Source organism: Coptis chinensis, chromosome 2 (assembly GCF_015680905.1).
Source record: "Coptis chinensis isolate HL-2020 chromosome 2, ASM1568090v1, whole genome shotgun sequence".
Lineage (NCBI taxonomy): Eukaryota > Viridiplantae > Streptophyta > Magnoliopsida > Ranunculales > Ranunculaceae > Coptis > Coptis chinensis.
In genome coordinates, this window is record NC_141457.1 from 74,192,911 (window position 1) to 74,211,443 (window position 18,533).

The window sequence follows — 18,533 nt, forward strand, 5'->3', positions numbered from 1 at the left end:
AGTGTTTAAAGAGAAGTAGGTTTGAGGGTGGGGAAAGAAAGAGAGTATAAAAAGGGCTAAAATTTGGGTTTGAATTTCAGTTTGAATTTGAGGGGGAAGCAAAAAAGTTAAAAATGAGTTTTGAGTTTGGTTTTGAGAGGGAAATTCAAATCAACCTAAAAAGAGAATAAATTGATTTCGAAATTTCATAAAAACAATTGGACAAAATATTGAAATAGTATTGAATTATTGAATAATTGGTAGAAATATCAAAATTGTTTTGAAATATTGAAATAATTGGTTGAAATGAAAACTCAATTTCGAATGTCGAGATATAAAAATAATTGAAATATTGAAATATCAAGATGTCTAACCCTAAACCCTAAACTCTGAATTGGGAATATCGAGGATTCTCAAATTTTGATACCATTACAAATTAAAAAAAATAATAATAAAAAAATAAAAATAAATAAATATATATAATAAAATAGGTGTTAGATTAGATAATGAATATTAACTTCCAAATATACTAGATGTTATATACTAGATTCAAAATATCCGAATCTAATGTATATTAAAAAATTTATCTAAATCCGATTTTGGATATCCGAATCGGATCTCGGACAATATCCGATCTGAAAATTAATATTAATTAAAATTTTATTTGTTTTGAATAATTCATTTTACCACTATAAAAACTATTATAAATATATATATTTGTCATTTATTATTATTATTTTGTTATTATAGTTTTATATTATTAGTTTATGATTTTATATAATATTTTATACAATAATAAATAAATAAATAAATTATATATAATAACTATTAATTTTTTAAATCGGATCGGATATTTTCGGATCCAGATATGTCCGTATTCGAAACAAATTCGGACATAAAAAATTATCCGAATTCAATATCCGAAATTTTTGGATAATATCCAATTTTTCGAATACGAATTCGAATCGGATTCGAATATTTGGATATCCACTTGCACTCCTAATTCAAAGTGTAGTTAGAACTGGGGGTGCAAACGGATTAGTCCGAATTCGGATATGTCTGTATTCGAATCCAAATCCGAATCCGAATCCGAATCCGACAGATATTAAAAAATTATTCATATCCGATTTTGGATATCAGATAATCTCCGATCCAAAAATTAATATTAATTAAAATTTTATTTGCTTTGAATAATTCATTTTACCACTATAAAAACTATTATAAATATATATATTTGTCATTTATTATTATTATTTTGTTATTATAATTTCATATTATTAGTCTATGATTTTACATAATATTTTATACAATAATAAATAAATAAATAAATTATATATAATAACTATTAATTTTTTAAAGCGGATCAGATATTTTCGGATGCGGATATGGCAGTATTCGAATCCGTATCCGAAACGAATTCGGACATAAAAAATTAACCGAATCCGATATCCGAAATTTTCAGATAATATCCGATTTTTCGAATACGAATTCGAATCGGATTAGAATGTTTGGATATCCAATTGCACTCCTAATTTAAGTGTAGTTAGAAGTTAGAACTGGGGGTGTTATAACACAAATACCAATGGCAAGCTCTTATAACTCAAATACTGATTACAAGCTGTTATAACTCAAATACTGATTACAAGCCTGTTCACCGCTCTCTCTCTTGGCCGTGTTGCCACACCACTCTCTCTCTTCCTTTTCCTTTTCTTCTCCCTTTCTTTCTCCCCTCTCTTCACTTTTATATCCCCTCCCTCTCTCATCTCAACCCTCCACCTGTCCCTCTATCTCGCGGTCCCCTCCCCTCCATGTGTAGGGTTTCAGACAGCGACCACGTCTTTGTCATCCGCGATCACGTGCGGTAGCGGCCTTGTGGGTTATGTTAAGTCCGGCCCAATTCCCTATGATATTCCAGGACGGCATCATGCCACTACAGATGCCCCCTCTCGAGTCCGCGATGATATCTCGATCGGGGAGTCGAGAGTTCGCCACCTTCCTCCTTCCGACCGTGGTCTTCCCTCTTCCCCTCACAGCTGGGTTCGTGAGTGTTCATGCGGTTTCCCCTTCTGCCCCCTCGTTTCTTGTGCATCCACGTGTCTTTCGCTGGCTGGTTCTTTTTGGTGTCCCCTCGATTTCAGCACCCCTGCAATTACCCTTTTGCCCCCACCTCTTATAAAAAGCCCGCTCGATTTCTTTTCTCTCTCTCTCTCTCTCACTCAGCCCTTCTTTCGCCTTTCAGTTCCTCTCCCCCTCTTCCTCCACCATTCTTCTGTTTTCCCAGCTCCGGTCGCTCGCTCGGTCGTTTTCTTCGGGTTTTGTGGCTGACATTCTTGCTCCGGTTGCTCTCTCTTTTCCTCAGGTTGGTCTCCTTTTCTCTCTGGCTTCCTTTAATTGCTATAGTGCGCATTTCTCCTTTGTGTTTGGAACTGTTCATCTCCACTTCCTTTTCTGCCTTGTTGTGGCTGTGCGTCTTCCACCCTGTCCCCAATGTCTGTCTCTAGATCCACCACCTCCTCCTCCTCCCTACACCGCAGCCCTGCCCCTGACCAGACCGAGGCCCCCTCTACCTCCGGGCAAGCTTTTGCCCTTCCGCCGCCACCACCACGTAGCCGTAGACCTAATCTTGAGGCTGTTAAAGCGGCTTACGGGATACCCGCTGACATCACCTTAGAGCACGTGCCTGACTTAACTTATTACCCACATTTGGTCCCCACAAGCCAGGGTGTCCATTGGCCCGCGGTAGGATGATTGTCGCCGGCCTTCGATTGCCTCTCACCCGTCTTGATGTCGAGGTGTGCAATCACTTCAACATCCCCCCATGCCAAGGTATTGGCAATTTCTGGAGGGTCATGTATGCCGCGAACCACTACAACCTTTCGAAGAATACCCGGATAACGGTTCGCGACATGGCCGCCCACTTCTACCTCAAGAAGAGCACCAAGGAAGTCAGTGTGGGCTATCACTCATTTTGCCTCCGCCCTAGAAAACCGCACTTTATCCTTCGCATCACTTCCTCCGACAAATTGTGGCACCACTACCCTCTTTATATCTCCGGAAATTTCCTCTCCGCGGATCTTCCACCTGAGTTGAATCTCCATCACCTGGCTTTCCTCCCCAGTGGTGAGTCCCACTCTTTATCTACCCCCATGGAAGTATGTCTTTCGGTTTCTAATCAAACTTGTCGTTTATCTATTTCAGGTTGGCGGCCCGACTCGAGATCGCGACCCTACGACAACATCTTTTCCACGACCTTCCAGAGGATTCGTGATCTGGGTGCGGCTCAGTCCGTGATACTTGGGATTGACCCTGCCACCGCTACTCCCCTATTGTCTGATCCTGAGTTGGCATCCATAGGAAAATATAGCGCCCCATTTTTTCGTCCTCCTCCCCCTAAAGAAAGAAAGCCCCGTGTCACTTCCCCTCCCAAGAAAAAACGCCGTACCGCCAACTCATCACTCCGCCCCCAACCTGTTCGTCATACCACTCATCGCTCCGCAGCCCCTACTCCATACCGCTCCCTGGAGACTTGGGAAGACCAATACTCCCCATCTCATTCCTCTTCCACCACTTCTCCCCCTTCAAGCATGGGCGCTAACAAACGCAAACTCTTTGATAGCGACTCGGATGAGGACGTTGTCGCCGTTGCCCCCCAATCCACCGCTGTTCCTCCATCTCCTCCCCCAGCCTCCAAACGTCCATGGCCCTCCGTCCCTGGAGAAGGCCCCCCATCTAAGGCCGCGCCCCCACCTACCGCGCCTCCTCAAGTGGAACAGCGCCCCGGGAAGGAGGTGGCGTCCCGAACTGACAAGGAGGCCGACGAACCCATTCCTCCATTTTGCCCTTCCTTCAAGCTCCGGAACCGCACCCTGACTATCAAGGACTCTGCTTTGAAGAACCCGGCAGTGGCTTCTTCCCTGTTCTATGGGTCTCACCTCCCCGAAGATATGGCATATGCCGAAGGTGGTTCCTTTGAGTCCCACCGGACTTCCTTCTACACAGGCTGGGAGAAGGTACCCCTCTCTTTGCATTTGATATCTTCCTTCCCTCTCTTTAAGTATTCTGACTTTTGCTCCCTTCTTCAGATGAGTTTGGATATCTCCTTCATGATCCGCGGCCTGTTTGGTGCCAGGGCGCGGATTGATGAACTTGATAAGGAGGTGGCCCACCTAGAAGAGAAGAACTCGGCTGCGGACCTAGACAAGCTCAGGGCCCAAGACGAGCTCAGGACCGCAGAGGCCGCCCACCTGGCGTATATGAACGCGGCCGCCCTCCAGCGCGAGACCCTTCAAGAGAAGCATGCTGCCGCTCTGGACTCCCTTTCTCAGAAGCACCAAGAAGCCCTTGCAGCACTCCATGCGCAGCATGAGGCCGACATGGACGAGCTCCGGGACATCTACCGGGCCCAAGCCGAGAAGAGGGTGGCCAAGAAGGTTAAGGAGGAGATTGACCGGCTCACCAAAGAAGGCCGCCTCCTTCCGGAAGCTCCCGCCGCTGCTCCGCTATCTGAGATCGCTGTGCCAATACAGGACTCTACTTCTGAAGGGAGAGATGCCGCTGAGCTGGTAGCCGAGGCTATAGACATGGCTGCGGACATAGTTATAGAAGAAGCCGCCGCTTCGGTGATCCTGGAAAGTACTGTGTCTTGAAAATAGCTTGTTTATGCCCTGGCTAGGCTTCTCTTGATGCTACGTTGTCATACTCTTTATGCTACTTTTTGCTGTATTTTCACTCCCACCAGTTGGGATGTTCATATTATGTTTTGCCCCTTTTATTATCGATTGTTTTGCCAACCAACCCTCCATTGCGTGTATTTGACCCGAAGAGGCGGCCTCTGTTAGAGCATTCCCCCGTCGGTTGGGGATGTTTGATTTTACCTGCCCCACGTCAGATTGGGGCTCCGCTCTCTCTCTACCTCGGCAGGCACTCTCGCCCGCTGACGCTGGAAGCCTCTCGCCGCTTAGTTGCCCCTATCTCCCAAGGGTCCGGGCGACTCCTCTCACCCCCCGAGAGACCTCACCTTAGTGTGGCAACTCCTTTTGCCCCCACAGGGTTTGGACCTCGTCCTTGGGGGCTCATCCCCCCCCTTCCCTTCACTCTGAGGGGTAATGAAAACTCACACAATAATATTCCACCTCAAAAGTGCTACGGTTTTATATATGTACAAATAGCTCATGCAGTTTTCAGTCTCTCTCATTACATTTACTCGTGAAATATTTTTAACAACCTTACATTCCACGGCTTATCCACGCATTTGTTCCTCCAAGGTTTGTAACCTGTAGGTGCCGGTTCCCCCTACCTCGACCACCACGTAAGGCCCCTCCCACGTCGGGCCCAACTTCCCCTCGCTAGCTTTTTTGGTGCTGGGAGTCACTCTCCGAAGCACCTTGTCTCCCACCGCAAATCTCCTCACTCTCAGCTTTTTGTCGTACTGCCTCTGCAGGCGGCGGTGATATTCCTCCAATTTGATGCGCGCTGTGTCTCTCCTTTCCTCTGCTAGGTTCATGTCTCTGGCCAAAATGCCCCAGTTTGACTTATCCTCGACAGCCGCGGTCCTAGTGGTCGCCGCCACCATCTCTGTTGGTATCACGGCCTCTACTCCATATGCCAATGCAAAAGGGGTTTCATCGGTGGATGTTCGTGGGGTCGTCCGATAGGCCCAAAGCACCCGACTTAGTTCGTCGGCCCAGGACCCCTTCCTGCCCTCCAGTTTCCTCTTGAGATTGTTGAGTATGGTTTTGTTAGAGGACTCCGCCTGCCCATTTCCCTCGGGGTTGTATGGGGCTGAGAATCCCTGTTTGATGTGATACGTTTGCAGGAAACCCCTAACCTTTGAACCCGTGAACTGGGTTCCATTATCCGCGATTATAGCATAGGGCAACCCGAAACGGCAAATGATATTTTCCCACAAGAACTTGATCACATGCACCTCTTTCACCTGCTGTATGTATTTGCGGCTTCAATCCACTTTGTAAAATAGTCGATCCGCGACCAATAAGAACCTCCTCTTACCGGCGGGCCATGGGCAGCGGTCCCCTATGTCAAGGGCCCACATCGCGAATGGCCATGGGCTAGACACTTGTGTCGGCAGCTCTCTCATGGGGCCCATATCAAGCGAGAAAATCTCGACACTTCTCACATTTTTTGGAGAATTCCCAAAGCATCTCTCTTCATGTGAGGCCGAAGTAAAGTAATATTATGGTCGACCAATCGGTGTATCTTATCGTCCGGCGTAGAGTGGCTCCCATAATCCCCTTCATGTAGCTCATCGAGCACCTCGAGCGATCCGCCCCCAAGCATTTCAACAAAGGTCCTTGAAATTCCTCCGATATAACTCTCCCCTACTAATGTGTATCTCCGGAACATGCGATTTCCAACCTTCGTCTCTCCCGGGACCAATATTCTCCCCTCTGTCAAAAGCGCTTGATGGGCAACATCCATCCGCCGCCGCTCTCTGCGGTATTCATTATATTCCCCTTTGGTTCCTCGTGCTTTCGGTCTATCCGGTCTTCTCACCTCTATAGTCCTTCCTTCGGACCCCGGCATGGCTGCGGCCACATATGCGGGGCATCATCGTGGACGGTTCTCCCCACGGTTCAAATGTACAAAACCGAATTGCCGTGAACCGGCCCCGACCGGAGGACCCCAAGTATCTCGCCATCACGGGACACCGTGCGAACCGAACCCACCATTCGCCGGCACACCACCAAATTGGAGTCGAGTATTACCGCGGTAAGTTCCTTCACCCCCAAGCCTTCGCCGTTTCCCATGCCCTCGATTACCGCCTCATACTCGGCCTCGTTATTGGATGCCGCAAACCCTAATTTCATCGTCAGCTCTAGCCTGTTATTGTCGGGCGTGACCAATACTACGCCGATTCCGCTGCCTGCATCCGTGGCTGACCCGTCGGCAAACACTCTCCAACCGTTACCTTTGTCCCATGGATCCGCGCTACCCTGTTCTTTTTCTCCCTCATTTTCCAAAACCATCTCCTCCCCCCAAGTAGGGTCCTCTGCGGGGAACTCCGCCAAGAACTTCGGCCGGGGCACGAGCGCTTCTCCATTGTCCTAACCTGATATTGGATCTCATATGCACTTTCGGCATCACGACCCATTTCAACATTCTCCCCGATTTCTCGCCTCGAGCACTTAAGGGGCAAGTTTGTGACCACGATCACCGAGTGTAGCCAGTAGGGCTTTAGTTTCGATCTTTGAAAATATCAAAGGCGTACTTCTCCACGCGACTATACCTGGTTTCCGCATCCAACATCGTCTTGCTCTGAAAGTACACCGGTCTTTCTATCTTATCCACTACTCGAACGAGGACCGAGCTGATTGCGTAATCCGTGACCCCTAGATACAGATACAATTTCTCTCCCTCTTCCGGTCGCGACAACAAGGGGATCTCCCCCAAATACCTTTTGAGCCCCTGGAATGCCTGTTCACACTCTGCCGTCCATGCGAAATCCGCGGAGTTCCTCAGCCGGTTGTAGTGGTGGCCTGCATTTGTCGGACGACCGATATGAATCTATTGAGAGCCATGACCCTTCGATGACATTTGCACCTCCTTTCTTGTCTGCATGGCGAGGGCATCTCTACCAATGACCTAATCGCTCACGGGTTTGCCTCTATCCCTCGCTGTGTCACAATATACCCTAGAAATATTCCTGTGGTCACCCCAAATGTACATTTCGGGGTTGAGCTTCAAATTGTGGGTCCGCAGTATCCGGAATGTCTCCTCCAACCCCTCCAAATGTTCCTGCTCCGACATGCTCTTTTCCACCATATCATCGATGTATATCTCAATGCCTTTGCGAATTTTGCCCTCGAACATCTTCTCCGCCCGGTATTTGGAATGTGGCCCTGCATTTTTTCAACCCAAAGCGGCATTTCGTGTAGCGGTATGTGCCTCCTTCCACTTCTGAAGGAGGTCTTCTCTGATCCGGACCATACATCGCCACCTAGTTTACCCCATCGATCGTCCATAAATGAGAACATCTTTGAACCCGCCGTCTCGTCTACCAACTTCGTCAACTCGCGGCATTGGATAACTGTCTTTCGGGCACTCTAAATTTACATCGTGAAGTCAACACACATCGACCTTCCCATTCTTGCCGGGACGCGACTATGTTGGATGACCGGTCAGTGAATTCCCGTCCCTTATAATTCCGCATTCTTTAATCGGCAACTTCTTCACCAGTTCCTTCCGGCGTATTTGGGCCTCATACCCCTCATCTTCGTCTCCACCGGCCGGCGTCCTCCCTCATATGCGGCGATGACATGCGAATTCGGATCTAAACCGGTGATATCCTCTATCCCCACGCAAAGGCGTCTTTGTTTCTCACCAAGCATTGTATCGACTTCTCCTCCATTCCCTGCAAGACTCGACCCTATCGACGTGAACTTCTCTTCCTCTCCCTGCCCCAAGTTTACCATCTCTATCTCATCCAAAGTTTTTGGGATCACCGCGACTTGCTCCCCCCCTTCCGCGACCCCGCTTGTAATTGCTTCTGGCGGACCTCTTCTGGAGCTTCGTCGGCTTATCCCTCGGTCGCGGGACACTCCTTTTGATTTGACTATTTTTGGATGTGATTGATTCGGATGCCACCTGATCTCCGCCCTCATCTCATGTATCCATCTCCTCCCCAGGATCGCGTTGTACTGGGAGCTGGAATCGACCACCATAAACCTTGAGAACAACATCCTTTGGTCCCGCGGTTCTTGGTAGCAAGAGTTCCCCATAGGCTCGATGGCGCTCCCATTGAATCTGTACAAACTTGTCCGGAGGTCTCGGTTGCCCCGGTCGATCCCCATCTCCTCTAGAGCCCCTACGAACAGCAAATCCGCGGGGCTACCACGGTCTACCGGGACCCTCTTGACCACATAATTACCCATTGCTCTTTGTAATGACAGCGCGATCCTCATCGCGGTGTATCCGCGACTTTCGGAGGTCGCCTTGGAGAATGTAATTGTCTCTTCCATTGTCTTTTCTCTGTATCTCGTCCTCGGTGTGACTCATTGACCTGCTGGATACTTTCATTTGTCCTTCGACCTTGTCGGTGGGCATTATGGCTCGATCTTCCCGCTGAAAATAACATTTATAGTTCTAGTATTAAGCCCGGCAGCTGCGCCTGCTCCCTATTTGGATGTTCCCCACAAATTCCCTCGGCATCCCCTTCTCCACCAATCTACGGACTAACCATTTTAAGGCATAACAATCGTTGGTTTCGTGATTTGTGCACGGGTGATAGTCGCGGTATGGCTTGTTAGGCATTTCGCCGGAATGGTTAGCGACCCTTCATATCCTTGCACATTTTTATCAGCGGCAATATCTCGCTCGGCCGGTCTCACCAAATGGGACGGTCTCATTCGGTATGGCTTCCTCTCCTCCGCTCTCTTCAAACTACTTCCCTCCCTCTTTTTCGGCCTCGATGATTGTCAGCGGTATCTCTCTTTGCCTCGGTCATTTCCCGGTCTTATCGCGTTCCCTCTCTTTCTCCAGCTGGCGATCTTTGTCTTGCCTCCCTCTTGATTCCTTCTGCATGGTATCTTCATTATCGATGTACTTTTCTACCCGCGGGTATAATTCGTGCAAAGGTCGCAATCTCGTTCTTAGCCACGGTGATGGACCGCCGTCGTCATGACCCCCTTTCGAACGCTATTACCGCCCGTTCTCTCGTCGGATTTTCCACCTTTAAGGTCTCGGCCTTGGCGACCGATATACTCGGCCGGACTCCGTGGATCTTTGTCTAACATTGAATAAGGCCGCGATGTCTACCACCCTCCTCTTCCGATGTATAAAATGGTCAACAAATGCCGTTCTAGCTCTCTTTGAAATTCGTTATGCTCTTTGAGGGTAATCGATAGTACCGGTCGGAAGCCCCACCCTTAAGGCTAGCGGGAACATCATGCCGCGAACCATCATACCTCGCCCTCTTTGCGAGAGGCATCTGCTGTCTGAAGTGATGGATGTGATCTGCGGGTCCCCGTGCCGTCATACCTCTCGCATCTTGGTTTGGTTAGGCGTTTTGGTACCTCGGACGTCCATATCGGCGTCCGCCGGGGTTCGCGATTCAACCCGCCACCACTTGGGGCGGCGCCCGTTTGGGCCCTATGCGTTGAAGATTCACCTCTCTCGGCATTGTGATCATCATTTCTTTGGACTGCTCCATTGTTAACCGGTCACCGGATTGTCCACCAAGGTCGGTCCTTGCTTCTCATCCTCCGCCTTTTCTCTCTCTGCTTCCTCTTCTGTCTCATCCCCGGATTCTTTCTCCCTTCTCTCTTTTTCTCTCCTTAGCTCCTCATTTTCCTCTCTCAGCCTCCCAATTTCTTCTCGCATGAGCCGCGCTTCCTCCTCTGCTCTTCCCTCCTCTCGTCCCTCTCCTTCTTCTTCCACGCCGCTTAGGCATTTTGTTCAGGACTCTCGTCTTTCGGGGCCTACCCACCGCCTTCTTTGGTGCCATTTCTACCCTGTTTTCCCCACAGACGACGCCAAGCTCTTATAACTCAAATACTGATTACAAGCTCTTATAACTCAAATACGATTAAAGTTGTTATAACAAAAATCGATTACAAGCCCTGTTTCACGTTCTCTCTCTTGGCCGTGTTGCCACACCACTCTCTCTCTTCCTTTTCCTTTTCTTCTCCCTTTCTTTCTCCCCTCTCTTCACTTTTATATCCCCTCCCTCTCTCATCTCAACCCTCCACCTGTCCCTCTATCTCGCGGTCCCCTCCCCTCCATGTGTAGGGTTTCCGTACCGCGACCACGTCTTTGTCATCCGCGACGACCGGTGCGGTAGCGCCTTGTGGGTTATGTTAAGTCCGGCCCAATTCCCTATGATATTCCAGGACGGCATCATGCCACTACAGGGGGTGCAAACAGATAGGTCCGGATTCAGATATGTCTGTATCCGAATCCGAATCAGAAAATTTAAATCGATATCCGAATTCGAATCCGACGGATATTAAAAAATTTATCCGTATCCGATTTTGGATATCCGAATCGGATATTGGATAATCTTTTATCCGAAAATTAATATTAATTAAAATTTTATTTGCGTTGAATAATTCATTTTACCATTATAAAAACTATTATAAATATATATATATATATATATATTTGTCATTTATTATTATTATTTTGTTATTATAGTTTTATATTATTAGTTTATGATTTTATACAATAATAAATAAATAAATAAATATATATAATAACAATTAATTTTTTTAATCGGATCGGATATTTTCGGATGCGGATATGGCAGTATCCGAAACTAGTTCGGAAATAAAAAATTATTCGAATCCGAATCCAATATCCGAAATTTTCAGATAATATCCAATTTTTCGAATACAAATTCGAATCGGATTTGAATATTTGGATATCCACTTGCACCCCTAATTCAAAGTGTAGTTAGAACTAGGGGTGCAAACGGATAGGTCCGGATTCGGATATGTCTATATCCGAATTTGAATCAGAAAATTTATTTTGATATCCAAATCCGAATCCGAATCCGAATCCGATGGATATTAAAAAAATTATCCGAATCCGATTTTGGATATCGGAATCGGATAATCTCCTATCCGAAAATTATTATTAATTAAAATTTTATTTGCTTTGAATAATTCATTTTACCACTATAAAAATTTATAAATATATATATTTGTCATTTTTTATTATTGTTTTGTTATTATAGTTTTATATTATTAGTTTATGATTTTATATAATAATAAATAAATTAATTAATTATATATAATAACTATTAATTTTTTAAATCGGATAAGATATTTTCGGATGCGGATATGGCAGTATCCGAATCCATATCCAAAACCAGTTCGGACATAAAAAATTATCCGTATCCAATATCCGAAATTTTTGGATAATATCCGATTTTTCGAATACGAATTCGAATCGGATTTGATTATTTGGATATCCACTTGCACCCCTAATTCAAAGTGTAATTAGAACTAGGGGTGCAAACAGATAGGTCCGAATTCGGATATGTCTGTATTCAAATCCAAAAATTTATACTGATATCCGAATCCAAATCCGAATCCGACGGATATTAAAAAATTTATCCGAATCCGATTTTGGATATCCGGATCGAATATCGGATAATATCCGATTCGAAAATTAATATTAATTAAAATTTTATTTGCTTTGAATAATTCATTTTACCACTAAAAAAACTATTATAAATATATATATATATATTTATATATTTGTCATTTCTTATTATTATTTTGTTATTATAGTTTTTATTATTAGTTTATAATTTTATATAATATTTTATACAATAATAAATAAATAAATAAATTATATATAATAACTATTAATATTTTATATCGGATCAGATATTTTCAGATGCGGATTTAGCAGTATCCAAATCCGTATCCGAAACCAGTTCAGACATAAAAAATTATCCAAATCTGAATCTGTCATCCAAAATTTTTGAATAATATCTAATTTTTCGAATATGAATTCGAATCGGATTCAAATATTTGGATATCCACTTGCACCCGTAGTTAGAAGTGTACTAATTGAAACCCGTAGTATCCAAATCCGTATCCGAAACTAGTTCGGACATAAAAAATTATTCGAATCCGAATCCAATATCCGAAATTTTCAGATAATATCTGATTTTTCGAATACAAATTCGAATCGGATTTGAATATTTGGATATCCACTTGCACCCCTAATTCAAAGTGTAGTTAGAACTAGGGGTGCAAACGGATAGGTCCGGATTCGGATGTCTGTATCCGAATTTGAATCAGAAAATTTATATCGATATCCAAATCCGAATCCGAATCCGATGGATATTAAAAAATTTATCCGAATCCGATTTTGGATATCGGAATCGGATATCGGATAATCTCCTATCCGAAAATTAATATTAATTAAAATTTTATTTGCTTTGAATAATTCATTTTACCACTATAAAAAAATTATAAATATATATATTTGTCATTTTTTATTATTGTTTTGTTATTATAGTTTTATATTATTAGTTTATGATTTTATATAATAATAAATTAATTAATTAATTATATATAATAACTATTAATTTTTTAAATCGGATAAGATATTTTCGGATGCGGATATGGCTGTAACCGAATCCATATCCAAAACCAGTTCGGACATAAAAAATTATCCGTATCCAATATCCGATATCCGAAATTTTTGGATGATATCCGATTTTTCGAATACGAATTCGAATCGGATTTGATTATGGATATCCACTTGCACCCCTAATTCAAAGTGTAATTAGAACTAGGGGTGCAAACAGATAGGTCCGAATTCGGATATGTCTGTATTCAAATCCAAAAATTTATACTGATATCCGAATCCAAATCCGAATCCGACGGATATTAAAAAATTTATCCGAATACGATTTTGGATATCCGGATCGAATATCTATTGGATAATATCCGATTCGAAAATTAATATTAATTAAAATTTTATTTACTTTGAATAATTCATTTTACCATTAAAAAAACTGTTATATATATATATATAATATTTGTCATTTCTTATTATTATTTTGTTATTATAGTTTTTTATTATTAGTTTATAATTTTATATAATATTTTATACAATAATAAATAAATAAATAAATTATATATAATAACTATTAATATTTTATATCGGATCAGATATTTTCAGATGCGGATATAGCAGTATCCAAATCCGTATCCGAAACCAGTTCAGACATAAAAAATTATCCAAATCTGAATCTGTTATCCGAAATTTTTGAATAATATCTAATTTTTCGAATATGAATTTGAATCGGATTCGAATATTTGGATATCCACTTGCACCCGTAGTTAGAAGTGTACTAATTCAAACCCGTAGTATCCAAATCCGTATCCGAAACTAGTTCGGACATAAAAAATTATTCGAATCCGAATCCAATATCCGAAAATTTCAAATAATATCCGATTTTTCGAATACAAATTCGAATCGGATTTGAATATTTGGATATCCACTTGCACCCCTAATTCAAATTGTTGTTAGAAGTAGGGGTGCAAACGGATAGGTCCGGATTCGGATATGTCTGTATCCGAATTTGAATCAGAAAATTTATATCGATATCCAAATCCGAATCCGAATCCGATGGATATTAAAAAATTTATCCGAATCCGATTTTGGATATCGGAATCGGATATCGGATAATCTCCTATCCGAAAATTAATATTACTTAAAATTTTATTTGCTTTGAATAATTCATTTTACCACTATAAAAAAAATTATAAATATATATATATATATATTTGTCATTTTTTTATTATTGTTTTGTTATTATTGTTTTATATTATTAGTTTATGATTTTATATAATAATAAATTAATTAATTAATTATATATAATAACTATTAATTTTTTAAATCGGATAAGATATTTTCGGATGCGGATATGGCAGTATCCGAATCCGTATCCAAAACCAGTTTGGACATAAAAAATTATCCGAATCCAATATCCGATATCCGAAATTTTTGGATAATATCCGATTTTTCGAATACGAATTCGAATCGGATTTGATTATTTGGATATCCACTTGCACCCCTAATTCAAAGTGTAATTAGAACTAGGGGTGCAAACAGATAGGTCCAGATTCGGATATGTCTGTATTCGAATCCAAAAATTTATACTGATATCCGAATCCAAATCCGAATCCGACGGATATTAAAAAATCTATCCGAATTCGATTTTGGATATCCGGATCGAATATCTATCGGATAATATCCGATTCGAAAATTAATATTAATTAAAATTTTATTTGCTTTGAATAATTCATTTTACCACTAAAAACTATTATATATATATATATATATATATATATATATATATATATATATATATATATATTTGTCATTTCTTATTATTATTTTGTTATTATAGTTTTTTATTATTAGTTTATAATTTTATATAATATTTTATACAATAATAAATAAATAAATAAATTATATATAATAACTATTAATATTTTATATCGGATCATATATTTTCATATGCGGATATAGCAGTATCCAAATCCGTATTCGAAACCAGTTCAGACATAAAAAATTATCCAAATCTGAATCTGTTATCCGAAATTTTTTAATAATATCTAATTTTTCGAATATGAATTCGAATCGGATTCGAATATTTGGATATCCACTTGCACCCGTAGTTAGAAGTGTACTAATTCAAACCCGTAGTATCGAAATCCGTATCCGAAACTAGTTCGGACATAAAAAAATTATTCGAATCCGAATCCAATATCCGAAATTTTCAGATAATATCCGATTTTTCGAATACAAATTCGAATCGGATTTGAATATTTGGATATCCATTTGCACCCCTAATTCAAAGTGTAGTTAGAACCAAAGTACAAAATATCGCGATATATCGTGATATATCGTGATAAATATCGAGATTTTAGAGATGGGTATTTAAATATCGCAATATTAATTAGGATAGATACCAGTGTAAGTATCGACGATATTTGAAGATATATCGCGATATTTCGACGATATAACAAGTTTTTGTTTTAATCACGATATTTTCGGATATAATTGGGATTAATTGGTGGTGCTGGTGGCGAGGGAAGAAAGTGGAGAGTTATTGCAAACCGACGAACAAACTCTAATGGAAAGGAATTATACTATGTTCAAAAACAATATCTCTTCTCTTACTTCCAAGTCTTCTTCTTCTACTCATATTTTCACTTGTTTGCACCTATTGTAATGGAGTTTCTCAGCAAACTCATCAGTTTGGATTCAAACATGAACAAGGTACAATCTTTTCCGTTTTAAGGAAAAAGGGTCTGCTTATTTTCTCATTTTGGACTTGTTTGCATTGTGCATTGTGTGTTTTAGTGTACTTTTTTGGTTTTTTAAACAGGTTTTATTGATGGGGAAGAGTATGTGATAGTGTGAATTATTTTGAACCGATATCCGTGTTGACGTTTTCGCCTAGAAATTATGAGTATTCACTTGTTGTGGATGATAGTGAGAGTGGGTTTTCTGGAGGGGGTGGTGTTGAGAAAGATTTGATGCTTAGTTTGGGACCTCAGATAAGTATATGTTCGGAACTGTACTGGTGGTCTCGTGTGTTTGAATTGGAGTATGGAAGTAATTGTGATGCTACTAAGAATTGTAGTCCTGTTGCTAGTAGCATTGGGGATTTACCTGAATTCATGTCCTTTAGTGAACTTCAGTGTTCCGATGAGCAAAGGTTGAGGTTGTTGATTCGATTTTCCAACACTAGCCATGCTGTGTATAGGGATGCCTTGGCTCCTAGCACAATGTTAGTTGGTGAAGGACATTGGAATGGAGATTATAATCCACTTCATATTGTTGCTTGTCGATTCTTAAATTATAGGGACTCTTTGGCCAACGCTCCCGTTGGGGATTGTTTGATCAGGTTGAGTGTGTGATTCCCTGCTATCATGACTATTACAAACAGGAGTAGTGTTGTGGAGCAAATATGGAGTAACAAAACCTCTAATGAATCAGGTTATTTTGATAAAATTGTGTTCCAGAGTCCTGTGAATAGAATTTATCTGTCTCCAGGTCTGAAGTATGAGTACACCAAGACTGGCGGGGTAGTGAAGTCTTGTGCAAAGAAGACAGCAGCAAAAAAGGGAGTGATATACCCTTATGGGTATTCATATGACATGAAGTTTGATATGAGAGTAAGAAACAGTAAAGGCGCACAGTCTTGGGGATATTCAGTACCGCTGTCCGTGGGTGACCAGTTTTACGAGCAGGGTGTTCCTATCATCGAATTTGATGCAGTGACACCCGAGTCATCTGTTCAAGTGATTCACAAACACCCGAAGGGCCTTCTGAATGTCAGCTATAGCTTAAGCTTGGCACCTGATTACAATGTCGGTGGTGCACCTTTCTAAAAAAAACCTCCTTGATAAGTACACGTACTGATATTTCTGCAGAAGGCATCTATAATCCTGAAACTGGAAGCTTGTGTAAACATCAAATCTTCATTCGATGGATTGCGAGATTCAAATCAACATACAGTTCCGGCCGTTAAATTCAAAGAGCTCATCGTATGTCAAGGGAACTATAGAAAGCACAAGAAGGTGGTTGGACCCATTTTACTTTGAGAAACTACAGTTGTTTGCAGTTTCCTTGTCCACAATTCAAGTTGCGGAATCTGTCTGGAGGGTGGATCTGGAGATCAATATGGTTCTGATCTCTAATACACTTATCTGCATCTTTGTCGGGTTACAGGTCTTTTATGTGAAGAAGAATCCTGTTTCCATCGATCTCTCTTGTGATGCTTGCCATTCTTACTCTAGGGCAAATGATCCCTTTGGTTTTGAACTTTGAGGCCTTGTTCAAGACAAACCATAACCGGCAAAATATCGTGATGGGTAGTGGTGGATGGCTCGAGGTGAATGAGGTGTTGGTGAGAGTAGTCACAATGGTTGTGTTTCTGTTGCAGTTTCGTTTTCTTCAGCTGACATGGTCCTCAAAATTGGGCGATGGAGACCAAAAAGGTTTGTTGCTCGCTGAAAAGAAAGCTCTATTTGTTTTGCTACCATTGTATCTAATTGGTGCTTTTGTAGCTTCGGGGTTGCACTGGTGGATCAATCATAACGAGGCTCCTTGGAAATATGGAAGTATTTCTGTTTACCATGGGCATTCAATTTGGGTGGATCTAAGATAATATGCGGGGTTGCTTCGTGACGGTTTTCTGCTGCCTCAAATACTGCTTAATGTATTTTTGAACATAAAAGACAAAGCTCTTCGTCCTACATTCTATGTTGGAATAACTTCCGTCCACTTGTTGCCTCATGCATACGATCTTTATAGGTCTCACATATATGCACCTCATCTTGATGCATCATATATCTATGCTAATGGTGGGGATTTTTTCTTGACTGAGTGGGTTGTTATTATCCCCTGTGGTGGTCTGATGTTTGCGACTCTTATCTATTTGCAGCAGAGGTTTGGTGGTTGTTGCATTCTTCCGTCGAAATTTAAACAATCCACAACTTATGAGAAGGTACCAGTTGCTAGTGGTTAGTTATTGGCTTATTGCACAAGGAAACAGTTTAATAAACTTCACACTGTGTGTGAAAAAAATGGATTGGCTTTGTATTTATAATTTTGTATACTTCAAAAAGTTGCATGTATGACTACTGAATAAAACATATTTTCTCTTTGGCCTTCTTTGGAGAAGAATGAAATTGTTGTATGACTACTGAGTTCAATAATCTTCACCATTCTTTCTTAGATTTTCATTGGATTTTGTCAAAAACACAAACTTGCTGGTATTATTTTAGTTGATGATAGCATCTTAGGTTCTCTCTGATGGGCGTAACCTTTTGTTGTCTTTCTTGCCTTTTCTTAAATTCACTACTGGAATGCTTTTCCACTTTGTTCCAAGGTGTGTAGTGACAACGAAAGGATGTATGTTTTATTTTTCTTTCATTTATGTATTTATTTATTATTATTTTCTGTATTCCCTGTATTTACAACATAACTTGGATTAAATATTTGTAATACGTAGTCCTATTAACGCCTTGTAATATTTCTTTAATCCTGAGGCGTTA

The 18,533-nt window shown here is 41.5% G+C and overlaps 1 long non-coding RNA gene across 2 annotated transcripts; it reads left to right on the top strand.

The window, feature by feature from the left end:
* Positions 1-15,520: 15,520 nt before the first annotated feature.
* Positions 15,521-18,178, top strand: LOC147517763 (uncharacterized). Of its 2 annotated transcripts, none has more exons than XR_015211556.1 (4): positions 15,521-15,747; positions 15,857-17,474; positions 17,544-17,840; positions 17,924-18,178. It is a non-coding gene; the product is annotated as an uncharacterized LOC147517763 (long non-coding RNA). The 2 variants fall into 2 exon arrangements; XR_015211555.1 differs by having other exon boundaries at positions 15,556-15,747; positions 17,921-18,178.
* Positions 18,179-18,533: the final 355 nt, after the last annotated feature.